Raw genomic sequence first — 11,855 nt, forward strand, 5'->3', positions numbered from 1 at the left:
CACTTGTCCTAATAAACTAACCTACACTGTAACACGCAACACTTTGATGAACATTGTTACTCAGCTGATAGAGTTGTACCCTTCTTGCTGTCTTGTCGTACAGAACTTGTAAGTCACTTTGGATAAAAGCGTCAGCTAAATGACTAAATGTAAGTGTGTGTGTGTGTGTGCGCGCGCCTTGTAGAATTCCACACATAAGAAAGAAAAATACTGGGATGAATAAACAAAATAGGAAATAAAATGTAGAAATGCATGCAATACATAAATAAATATGAATCTCCATATATGAAATATAACATTTAGATAAGGTGCTACTGAGATGTTTTGGTGAGTTCTTTGTTTTTTTGTGGAAGTTGCCCTTCTTAAAAATGCATGAACATTCACTGATAATTGGTCTGTAGTGGAGTCTACAAGGTCTACATTGCCGGACCATGTAGAATCCGGACCTTGTAGACTGACATAATTCTGTGCATAGTTTAGTCTACACAGGCCATATTTCAAATAATCAAAATCTTACTTCATTCATCTTAAACATTCTTGATTTGGGGGATTGGTAGTTCCCATGAAAGCGATCCACCTTGAATTAAATCACACAGCCGAGTGAAAGCTTGTTGGATGCGTCACAGTCACGAAAGGGGCTACTTAATTAATTAATCCAACCCACTTTATTTATAGAGCACATTTAAAAACAACAAAGTTTACGAAAGTGCTGTACAAGTCCCACAACATAAGATAAAAAAAATAAAAATAAAAAATTTAAAAAAAATTTAAAAAAGATTTTTTTTTTTTTTTTTTTTTTTTTTTGAAGCTTCGAATTAAAATCGAAGCTCGGCCCCGAAGCTTCGATTGCCAAAAAAAGCTTCGAAGGTCAGCCCTAATGCCAGTACTGCGAGAAAGAACATTGGCTGTCACAATGTGACACTTTCAAGAAGATGACCGCCGACGAGGTGAGTCAATGGATAAAGTCCAACCGCCGCTGTTACCGCTGTGCGTGCAGCCATATGGCAGCCGAGTGCCGCTTGAAGAAGAGGTGCAGCCGGTGTGACGGCGCCCACTTGGACGTCTTGCATGACAGCAACAGGAAGAAACCCGCACCCTCAAGCAGCACCAGAGTAAGCGTCATGTATATTGACCCCGCCAGCAGCGGGAGCTCCCGAGTGCTCGTGAAAGTGGTCCGAGTGACATTAAGCTACGAGGACAAGGTCATGGACAATTACGCCGTCCTTGACGACGGGTCAGAAAAGACTCTCCTCCTCGCATCCGCTGCAGCCCAGCTGGGTCTGCGGGGGAGCAAAGAAACGATGACAATTCGTACTATAAGAAGAGACCTGAAGACAATAAAGGGTGAAAACGTCTCCTTCACTATCGCAGCAAGCGGGCAGCCAGAGAGGCGGTATAGGATCACTAACGCTTTCACCAGCCAAGACATAGGCCTGTCGCGGTACACCTACCCCATCCCCAAGCTGATGGAAAAATACGTGCACCTGCGTCAACTACCTATACCGCTCATCGACGGCGCCACCCCGACCCTGCTCATAGGATCCGACCACGCACACCTCATCGTCCCAACGGACCGGGTCCACATCGGGCCCAGAGGCTGTCCAGCAGCAGTCGAGACCCGCCTAGGATGGACACTACAAGGCCCCCTCTCCAGGTCTCCCAACCGACCAGCAGCCACTCGTTGCCTCCACTCCCGAATGACAGAAGAAGACACCACCCTCTTACAGCACGTCGAGAGGCTATGGACACTAGAGACAATGCCCTTTAAGAACGAAAAGAAACACATTCGTTCCAAGGAGGACATTTATGCCATAGCCCTCCTCGAGCAGAGGACCAAGAGAGTCGAGGTCAATGGAGTTATGAGATACGCAACTCCACTCTTGAGGCGAGAGGGTATGCCCACCTTCCACGCCTCAAAAGAAGCGACGGAGCGATATCTACTGAACACCGAGCGGCGCCTAGCCAGAGACCCCGCTCAAGCCACTGTGTACCGCGCTGAGATTGACAAGCCAATCACAGCGGGACACATAAAGAAAATTGACATTCAAGAGGCCGAGGCCCTCCTACTCAAGCTCCGCGCCTCCCTGATCAAAGGCGGCTTTGATCTCCGGCAGTGGGCCAGCAGCGACCCTCAAGTACTGCGCAGCCTCTCCCCAGAGAACAAGGCAGCAAGCAGCGAGACCTGGATGGCGACCATCCCAGGTGAAGCCCAAGAAATGACATTAGGACTAGTCTGGCGCTTCAAAACAGACTCGCTCCATTATAGACACACACCCCTGACCAAGGAGCAGGGAAGGTCGATTTCACTACCGACCACCAGACGGAGCGTATACAGAACACTCGCCAGACAATATGACCCGTTGGGATGTATTCTACCTTACACCACCAGGGCAAAAATGATTGTGCGAGAGCTGTGGGACAAGGACCAGGGCTGGGACGACCCCATACCCGACCACCTTGCTTCCACATGGAGAGAGTGGGAAACAGAACTCAACTCGCTCCCAGGTGTCAACATACGCCGCAGCTACTTCCCACCCACAGTGCGGCTGGAGACGTGCCAGATGGACCTGCACGTCTTCAGCGACGCCTCCGAAGTAGCCTACGGTTCGGTGGCCTACTTGCGGGCCCGAGAGGAGGGAGGAGAAATACATACCGCCTTCATCCTGGCTCGTTCAAGGATAGCCCCCCGCAAGCAACAATCGATCCCGCGTCTAGAGCTCTGCGCAGCCCTAGTAGGAGCGCAACTCGCCACGTTAATCCAACGTGAACTCACCATCCCGGTGCAAAGAACAATCCTGTGGTCAGACTCCATGACCGTACTCACATGGATCCAGTCCGATTCGTGTAGATACAAGGTCTTCGTGGGAGTCAGAATCACAGAGATCCAAGAGCTAACAGAATCAGCATGCTGGAGGTACGTGGACACAAAACAGAACCCAGCAGACGTCATCACATGGGGAATGTCCCTGGATGACCTCACACGTCACAATATCTACAGTGACGGTCCAGAGTTCCTCAAGCTCCCGGAAGAAGAGTGGCCTAACCCCACCCCACGGGAGGCTAGTCAAGAGGAGGCAGAGATGAAGAAATCTATGTTCTGTGGGTTGACGCACACACCAGTCCCCACAGACCCCAACATAGACGACTGCCCCACCCTTGAGAGTGCGCAGTTAAAGACATTCCTGTGGCACCACCCTGAGGTTCCCTCCACTACTGACATTAATGCAGCTAATTACGAAGAAGCAGAACTCCTTCTGCTACAGCGAGCCCAAAGAGACTCGTTCCCCGACGAGCTAGACTGTCTGCAGGGATCAAAGCCAGTCCCGTCAGACAGCAGACTGCTCCACTTGGCCCCTGAGCGCGACGCCCATGATCTCTTCAGAGTGGGTGGTTGTCTGAGAAGGGCCCCGGACTTAACGGATGACGTCAAGTTCCCTATAGTTCTCAACAGCCGACACAAGGTCACAGAGCTCATCATAAAGAAATACGACGAGGACGTGCACCACGCTGGGGCAGAGAGAGTCTTCGCTGAGATCAGACGTCGCTATTGGATACTGCAAGGAAGAGAAGCAGTGTTACGACCCTGGCTCATGGGTACGCAACCTATGTGTAATCAACACCAAAACCCTGTGCTCTAACTCAAAAATGCTACTAAACCAAGGAACTACTAATATAACTATAAGCTAATGTACTGGTAACAGCTGGTAAGAGCTGACAGCTCTTTCACTAGGCACAGACAGTGCATGTGTGCTTCTGGGTCTGCCTTTGAAGCTCCCCAGCAGGTAACCAATCAGCACTAATTGGCAGCCCTCACCTGCCTGCCCTGGTGACACAGGAGTGACCAGGCCTCTAGTACATAACACCTCCCCCACCAAACTGGTTGCCCAAGAGGCAACCACTACACAACAACCCATAAACAAAACAAAAACAACTGTGACCCCTTAGTTGTCAGGGCCTCTACCACAACAGCGATAACGGGTACCACAAACACCGGTACTACGATCGTGAGAGGGCGTCTGCTAGCACGTTGTCCCTCCCACGAATGTGGCGAATATCCAAGTTATACGCCTGGAGGAACAAACTCCATCGCATCAAACGTTGATTCGAATTCACCATGCTGCGAAGAAAAACCAAAGGGTTATGGTCTGTATACACAACAAGGGGTAAACTGGAGGATCCCACGTAAACATCAAAATGGTTCAAGGCAAGAACCAAAGCGAGCGCCTCCTTCTCTATAGTAGAGTAGTGCAGTTGATGCCTGTCAAACCTTTTAGAAAAGTAGCACACTGGGTGCTCCACCTCTAATGCATCCTCTTGCAGGAGGACGGCTCCAGCACCGAGGTCACTAGCATCCACTGCCAACTTGAATGGCAGTTGAAAATCGGGAGCTGACAGAACGGGAGCGCTAATCAGAATACCCTTGATGCTCTCAAAAGACTGTTGACAAGTCTCAGTCCACACGAAAGGTACCTTAGGACTGAGCAGATTGGTCAAAGGGGCAACAACAGAAGCAAAGTTCCTACAGAAACTCCTATAGTACCCTGCCATACCTAGGAAGCGCTTTAACTCCCGCCTGGTGATGGGAGCAGGGAAGCCCACTATAGCCTCCACCTTAGCTGTAATGGGGCACACATGCCCACGTCCAACCACCTTACCCAGGTAGGTAACCGTGGCCTGTCCAAATTCACATTTCGCAAGGTTAACTGTCAAGTTAGCATCACCCAACCGCTTGAACACTTCGGCCAGATGCTCCACATGTTGTGACCAAGAGGAACTGTGGATAACCAGGTCATCCAGATATGCCTCACAGAACGCTACCCCGCCCAGGACCTTGTTCACTAGCCGCTGAAACGTCGCTGGGGCATTTCGCATGCCAAAATCACTGTATACTGGCAGAAACTCTCTGGTGTGACAAAAGCGGATATCTCACGTGCTCGCGGAGTAAGCGGAACCTGCCAGTATCCCTTTAGCAAATCCAATTTACTTACAAAGGCTGCTGAACCCACCCCGATCGATACAGTCGTCCATCTGAGGCAGAGGGTACGAGTCCGGCTTGGTTACTGCATTAACTTTACGGAAATCAGTACAGAACCGATGAGTGCAGTCTGGCTTATCAACAAGCAGGCAGGGGGAGCTCCACGCACTAGAACTGGGCTCCGCAATGCCATGTCTCACCATATAGTCTACTTCCTTACTCAAGATCCTTCGTTTTTCCGGATTTACCCTATAGGCATGTTGCTTAATTGGCCCTGCACTACCAACATCAATGTCATGCTCGAGTACATTAGTACGACTAGGGACATCAGAAAACAAACGTGTATGCTGTCTAAGTAGGCGCACCACATCCGTACGCTCAGGAAGTGGTAAGTACGACAGGTGTGAGTCCAAGTCACCTAGTATCTGGGTGTTTGGCAACCGGCCCTGAGAAATCTCCTTCGACACAGAACAGTCGGCTACAATAGGAGATGCAGAAACTGTTAGAACAGCCACAGGCTTAAACCCTGACTGGTCAATCTGAGCCCTATCATTGTACGCCTTCAACATATTGACGTGACATAATCTACTCTTGCGCCTGCGGTCGGGAGTTTTAATCAAGTAGTCGACCTCACCAACTTTGCGCTCAATGGAGTATGGCCCACTGTATTTAGCCTGTAATGCAGACCCAAGAATAGGCGAGAGAACCAACACCTTGTCTCCCGGTGAGAACACCCTATGTCGGGCCCGCCTATCATACCACACCTTCATTTTTCCTTGGGCTACCTTTAGGTTCTCTTTCGCTAGTTCACATGCTCTACTAAGCTTAAGCCTGAAGTCACACACATAGTCCAACAAATTAGTAGAGGAAGGAGTCTGGTCAGCCAACCACTTTTCCTTCAGCAGTTTCAAAGGACCCCTCACTGTGTGGCCGAACACCAGCTCAGCCGGGCTGAATCCAAGAGACTCCTGGGTTACCTCCCTAGCAGCAAACAGAAGCAAAGGAATTCCATCATCCCAGTCTTTGTCGAACTCCGTACAATATGCCCGCAGCATTGTTTTGATAGTCTGGTGAAATCTCTCCAGCGCCCCCTGGGACTCTGGATGATAGGCAGAGGAAGGGCAATGCTGGATAGACAACTGCTGGAGGACCTGAGCAAAGAGACGGGACATGAAGTTAGACCCTTGATCTGATTGAATGACCTTTGGTAGACCAAAAGTCGAAAAAAACCTAACCAGAGCTTTGGATATAGCTGGGGCTGTGATCTTGCGTAAAGGAATGGCTTCAGGAAAACGGGTCGCTGCACACATAATAGTCAAAAGGTACTGGTTCCCTGTCTTAGTTCGAGGGAGGGGACCAACACAGTCAATGAGGATCCGCTCAAAAGGTTCCCCAACGGCAGGGATAGGCTGCAGAGGAGCCTGAGGGATCTTCTGGTTTGGTTTACCAACCACCTGACACACATGGCACGAGCGACAATATTGTGCCACATCTGACTTCAAACCAGGCCAACAAAAATGTCTCAGCACACGGTCATAAGTCTTCCTGACCCCCATGTGACCAGCAAGATCATGATCATGTGCTAGATGCAGTATATCAGGACGATACACGGCTGGAACAACAATCTGAAACACACTGCCCCAGTCATCCAGACTGGACAGGTTAGGTGGTGTCCACTTTCTCATGAGCACGTCATTGCTAACAAAGTATCCTTGAGACGTATCTACCATTTCATCCTCTAAAACCGCCTCTTCAAAGAGGGACGACAAGGAGACATCCTTGTTTTGCTCTAGTACCAACTGCTCATGAGACGGAATCACCTTACCAAACCCCTCATCAGGGCCACTTTTCAACTCAACAAAGAACGTGTCACTAAGTGTCATATCACCATCTAAGTTAACAACCTCATGGGTGTCACATTTGACCTTTGACATTGCGCGTGTTACCGCACACACAGGAAACACTCCTGGATGCTTCTGTGCGAGCTCATCAGGAACCTCAGAAACTACAGGGACGGGAATTACAACTGGAGTAGCCAGCACTTTGCCACCGGCCAAATCGTTCCCTAGAATGAAGGACACCCCCTTTATGGGAATGTGAGAACACACTCCTACGACAACATTGCCTGATACTAAGGGAGAGTTTAGCGAGACCTCATGCAAAGGAGTATTCACAAAGCCTCCTCCAAAGCCCTGAACAATGGCACCGGAATGCAATGAAGAATCTTCCGAAAATGGCAAAATCCCATCCAGAATGAGAGACTGGAAAGCTCCTGTATCTCTCCATATTGTAATAGCCTGCCTTGATCCTAATTCACCAACCAGTGAAACAAATCCATCCATCCTAAATGTTGAGGAGCCCTCTAGCTCCCTGTCTGCACCTTTGATACTTCGCACCCCACCCTCTAATGTCGGCATAGGTGTCCTGTCTATGATTTCTACCAGAGCCACCGTTTTTACATTTTTCTGCTTAAGCACAGGGCATCCAGCAACGATATGACCAGGCTCCTTACAGTAAAAACAGATAACCCCCTCTGGGAATGCACTAGCAGAGCCACCTTGCCTAGGAGTCGAAGTAAACCGACCAGCAGACACGGGTGCCGGGAACCGGCTCCCCTGAGAAGGACGCCTACTACCCCTGGACTCCACACGGCCCTCCTCTACAAAGACAGATTTGTGTGTTAACACAAACTCATCAGCCAAGACAGCAGCGTCGGCTATCTTCGATACCTTATGCTCATTTAGATGTGTGGAAACGTTATCAGGAACACACCTCTTAAATTCCTCTAGGAGAACCAACTGTCTGAGCTGCTCCCTTGACTCTGCTTTTTGCGAGGTGCACCACCGGTCAAACAGGTTCTCCTTCTCTTTTCCAAATTCAACATAAGACTGCCCCTCCTGCCTACGATAACCTCTAAAACGCTGACGATAGGCCTCGGGGACCAACTCATAAGCCCTCAATATGGAAGCTTTAACCAGCTCATAATCAGCGCTTTGTTCAAGGGACAGAGCAGTGTAGGCTTCTTGTGCCCTACCAACCAAAACACATTGCAGCAGCAGTGTCCAGGCGGTATCAGGCCACTTCAATGTGGTTGCCACCCATTCAAAAAGGGGAAAATATCTTTCCACGTCTTTCTCAAAGAATGGTGGCACCATCCTAATATTCCTGCCTACATCAAACCCGGAACGTGACTCTGGATGCAGAGAACCCGCCTGCAAGGCAGCATGCTTAAATGCAAGCTCCTTCATTGCACGATCGTGCTCTCTCTCCTCTCTCCTCTCCTCTTGTTGTAGCTGTTTTTCCTTAAGCTCCCGCTCTCTCTCATCTCTCCTCTCCTCTTGTTGTAGCTGTTTTTCCTTAAACTCACGCTCTTGTTGTAGCTGCTTTTCCCTAAATGCCAACTCCCTAGGCCCCCAATCGATGGCAACACCTTCCGCCACGCCAGAGAGTTGTGGAGACACCTCAGACAAAAGAAGCTCATCCACCGTTGCCACAATCACCTGCTCCTCAATGAGTATAGCCCTCAAAGTCCCCAAGGGAGTCGTTTTTAACCGCTTCTCACTGGCAGTAAGCTCCATATTGTAGTGCACAGCAAGCTTCAGAAGCTGCTCTTTGGAAAACCTTCCCAACATCTCGTCAGAGGGGTTCTCAACAAAATCCTTAATGGTAGCCATCGTTACTGTACCAGTCACCACAAGCTACTCACTTTACCCTACAGTCACTAAGAACCACTAACAAACCACGAAGAACCACCAAAGAACCACTGAAAAACCACTAAAGAACCACTGAAGAACCACGAAGAACCACTGAAGAACCATGAAGAATGCTAATGCCAATAATAACAACCATAAAGGGACGCGGTGGAAATGTGAGCTCTACGGAGCGCACCTTTCCAGGTTGCACAAACAAACAAACAAAAATAAAAATAAAACACACCCACCCTAAATAGACGTGTCATACACGCAGGGTGTTAAGTGCTACCAGGTATGCTCACCAAACACTTAAACAAACAAAATAAATCCAACAAAATATTCCAAACAGGTGCGCCTTCTAACCTGATGTGACCACATATGCTTCTACGTCTAAACTGCAGAAAACCCCGGCCTACCACATGTCTACCCTAAGAAACACTAAATCAAGCCCTACCACACTACCTGTGTTTCCTGGCCGCCCTAACCTACCTACCCTTAAACTAATGCCCTGTAGACCTAACTTTCTTCAACCACACCTGCTACCAGTCAAAGATCATATACAATCATTTCATTGACCGCCCCAGGAGTACGCGGTGCACCGGACGCTAACCAACAACCAGAAAATAATATCCCTATCTACATGTGGTGCCTACTAAACTATATATTTTAACAGCATAAGTAGTCACATCAAATTACAAACAAATACGGCATACTCACCTGTTTGATGAAAATGGCTCAGCCCCCACGTTACACCATGTGTAACGAACACCACCCAAACCATAATATGATGACACCCCGTGCAACACAAAAAAAAATCACCAAACAAAGTGCTAGGGGTAAAAGATCCCGGACGAGCGCCCAATTGTTACGACCCTGGCTCATGGGTACGCAACCTATGTGTAATCAACACCAAAACCCTGTGCTCTAACTAAAAAATGCTACTAAACCAAGGAACTACTAATATAACTATAAGCTAATGTACTGGTAACCCAACGGACAAGGACTGTAAGAACCTGACAGCTCTTTCACTAGGCACAGACAGTGCATGTGTGCTTCTGGGTCTGCCTTTGAAGCTCCCCAGCAGGTAACCAATCAGCACTAATTGGCTAATTGGCAGCCCTCACCTGCCTGCCCTGGTGACACAGGAGTGACCAGGCCTCTAGTACATAACAAGCAGTACGACGCTTCCAGCGGACCTGTCTAGACTGTCGCAAGTGGCGAGCACAGCCCAGTATACCCAGGATGGCTGACCTACCCCCCTGTCGCCTCCGACTCGGCGACAAGCCCTTTCACTCCACCGGTATGGACTGCTTCGGCCCGCTGTATGTGAAGAAAGGAAGAGGGACGGAGAAGAGGTGGGGTATTGTATTCAAATGCATGACCACCCGAGCGATACACATAGAACTCCTTCCAACCATGAGTACGGACTCATTCCTTATGGCCTTCCGGAGATTCACAGCGCGGAAAGGAAAACCGTCTATATTATTGTCTGATCACGGGACAAACTTCAAAGGCGGAGAAAGAGAGCTGAGAGAGAGCTTCCAAGCTATGGGCCCAGAACTTAAGACCCACCTTGCTCCCTCTCAGATTGATTTCCAGTTTAACCCCCCGAACGCCCCTCACTTCGGGGGAACCTGGGAACGAGAAGTACGTTCAATAAAGACAGCCCTGTACGCCGTGCTTGGGGCCCAGACCGTGGCGGAAGAAGTCCTCACGACAGTCCTCACAGAGATCGAGGGAGTATTGAACTCAAAGCCCCTCGGTTACGTCTCAAGTGATGTAGCAGATGTCGACCCAGTCACCCCCAACACTCTCTTGATGGGGCGGCTGGACCCCGCGCTCCCACAGACAGTGTACAGACCTGAGGAAGCGAACGGCCGAAGAATGTGGAGGTACAGTCAAGTATTGGCTGACAAGTTTTGGAACAGTTTCCTCCTCCACTATCTACCGTCTCTACAGACCCGCCAGAAATGGGTAAAAGAAAGAGACAATTTGACGGAGGGCACAGTCGTCATGATCATAGACCAGTCACTACCCCGAGCTATGTGGCCGGCCGGCCGCGTAAGCAAAGTGATCACTGGTGCCGACGGAAAGGTCAGAGCGGCAGAAGTGCTCGTCCAGGGACGGACATACACCCGACCCGTGGCGAGGCTGATAGAGTTGCCAAGGCTACCTGACTCCCTTGATGACGACCATGACCCACTGACTTTGTGAATTGCCCTACTCCTCACAACTGACATTGAGTAGTGGACAAGACGGTTAATCTGTCTCTGCTTATCTAATTAGGTGCGGACTAATTAGGAGGCGGCTGTTACAAAGGGTCAGATTAATATATATATTTATTACTTGAGATATATTGTATAATATTTGTATATCGTCTGATATCCCTTGTATATTCTTTGTATATATACACGGAATATCCCTTTACCTAGGTACAGGCCAGACCATAATATTCGTTCTCCTATTGGACAGCGACCCCTAGGCGCCAACGGCCATACCCCCAATGGCAAGTTCAAAGCTACCGCTAAGACATGTCTCAACATGTCCAGGTTTGCGCAGTAATACGAGACAGAACTGAGGTTGGCACTAGATTATTCACCTTACGTATAAATACGTCGCAGGTGGATACAGAAGCACTTAGCCTAAAGACTTAGACCAAAACGTTGAAGCCTTCACCACGATACAACGTGCCGTGAAGTGGGCCCCTTTTGCCCCTAAATAGAGCCTTGAGAACCGCGTGCGAATAGATAGCTAAAGTGTCAGAGTTTACCGCTGTATCGTCGAGTTCGACTTATTCTATTGTAAAGTAATAGTCTATTATTTATAGTGTATCGTGCGGCTACCGTTCTACAGTGACCAGCATTACCACCGGTTCGTCGTACTCTAGCTAGTGCACTTATCCAGGCTGGGCGGCCTAAACTCGTGCCGCCATCCGAGGAGTCCTAGACGAGAACCGTTGGATATGTACACCGGAGAACCTACACCGGCGAATGCAGAGCCCTTTCCGGCTGGATTATATTGCTTTGGTACTGTGGCTGCTGGAGCAGAGAACCGTCTACCCCACTGCTGTGTGGGATCTACCCTGTGAGGAGCACCATCGAGCCCACCTCTAGGACCACAGAGGCTGGCTAGCTTTCATCCATGCTGTCTTGCATACTGGAGTATAGCTGTTGCTTTGTCTACGGACC

General features: G+C 49.3%; 1 protein-coding gene across 1 annotated transcript in view; it reads right to left on the reverse strand.

Moving 5' to 3' along the window:
* The window catches only part of mbd2 (methyl-CpG binding domain protein 2), a 149,998-nt gene that overhangs the window by 58,548 nt on the left and 79,595 nt on the right, over nt 1-11,855 (reverse strand). The gene's annotated exons all lie outside the window — the stretch shown is intronic.

The sequence above is a fragment of the Notolepis coatsorum genome (genome assembly GCF_963971535.1).
Source record: "Notolepis coatsorum genome assembly, chromosome: 12".
Taxonomy (NCBI): Eukaryota; Metazoa; Chordata; class Actinopteri; order Aulopiformes; family Paralepididae; genus Notolepis; species Notolepis coatsorum.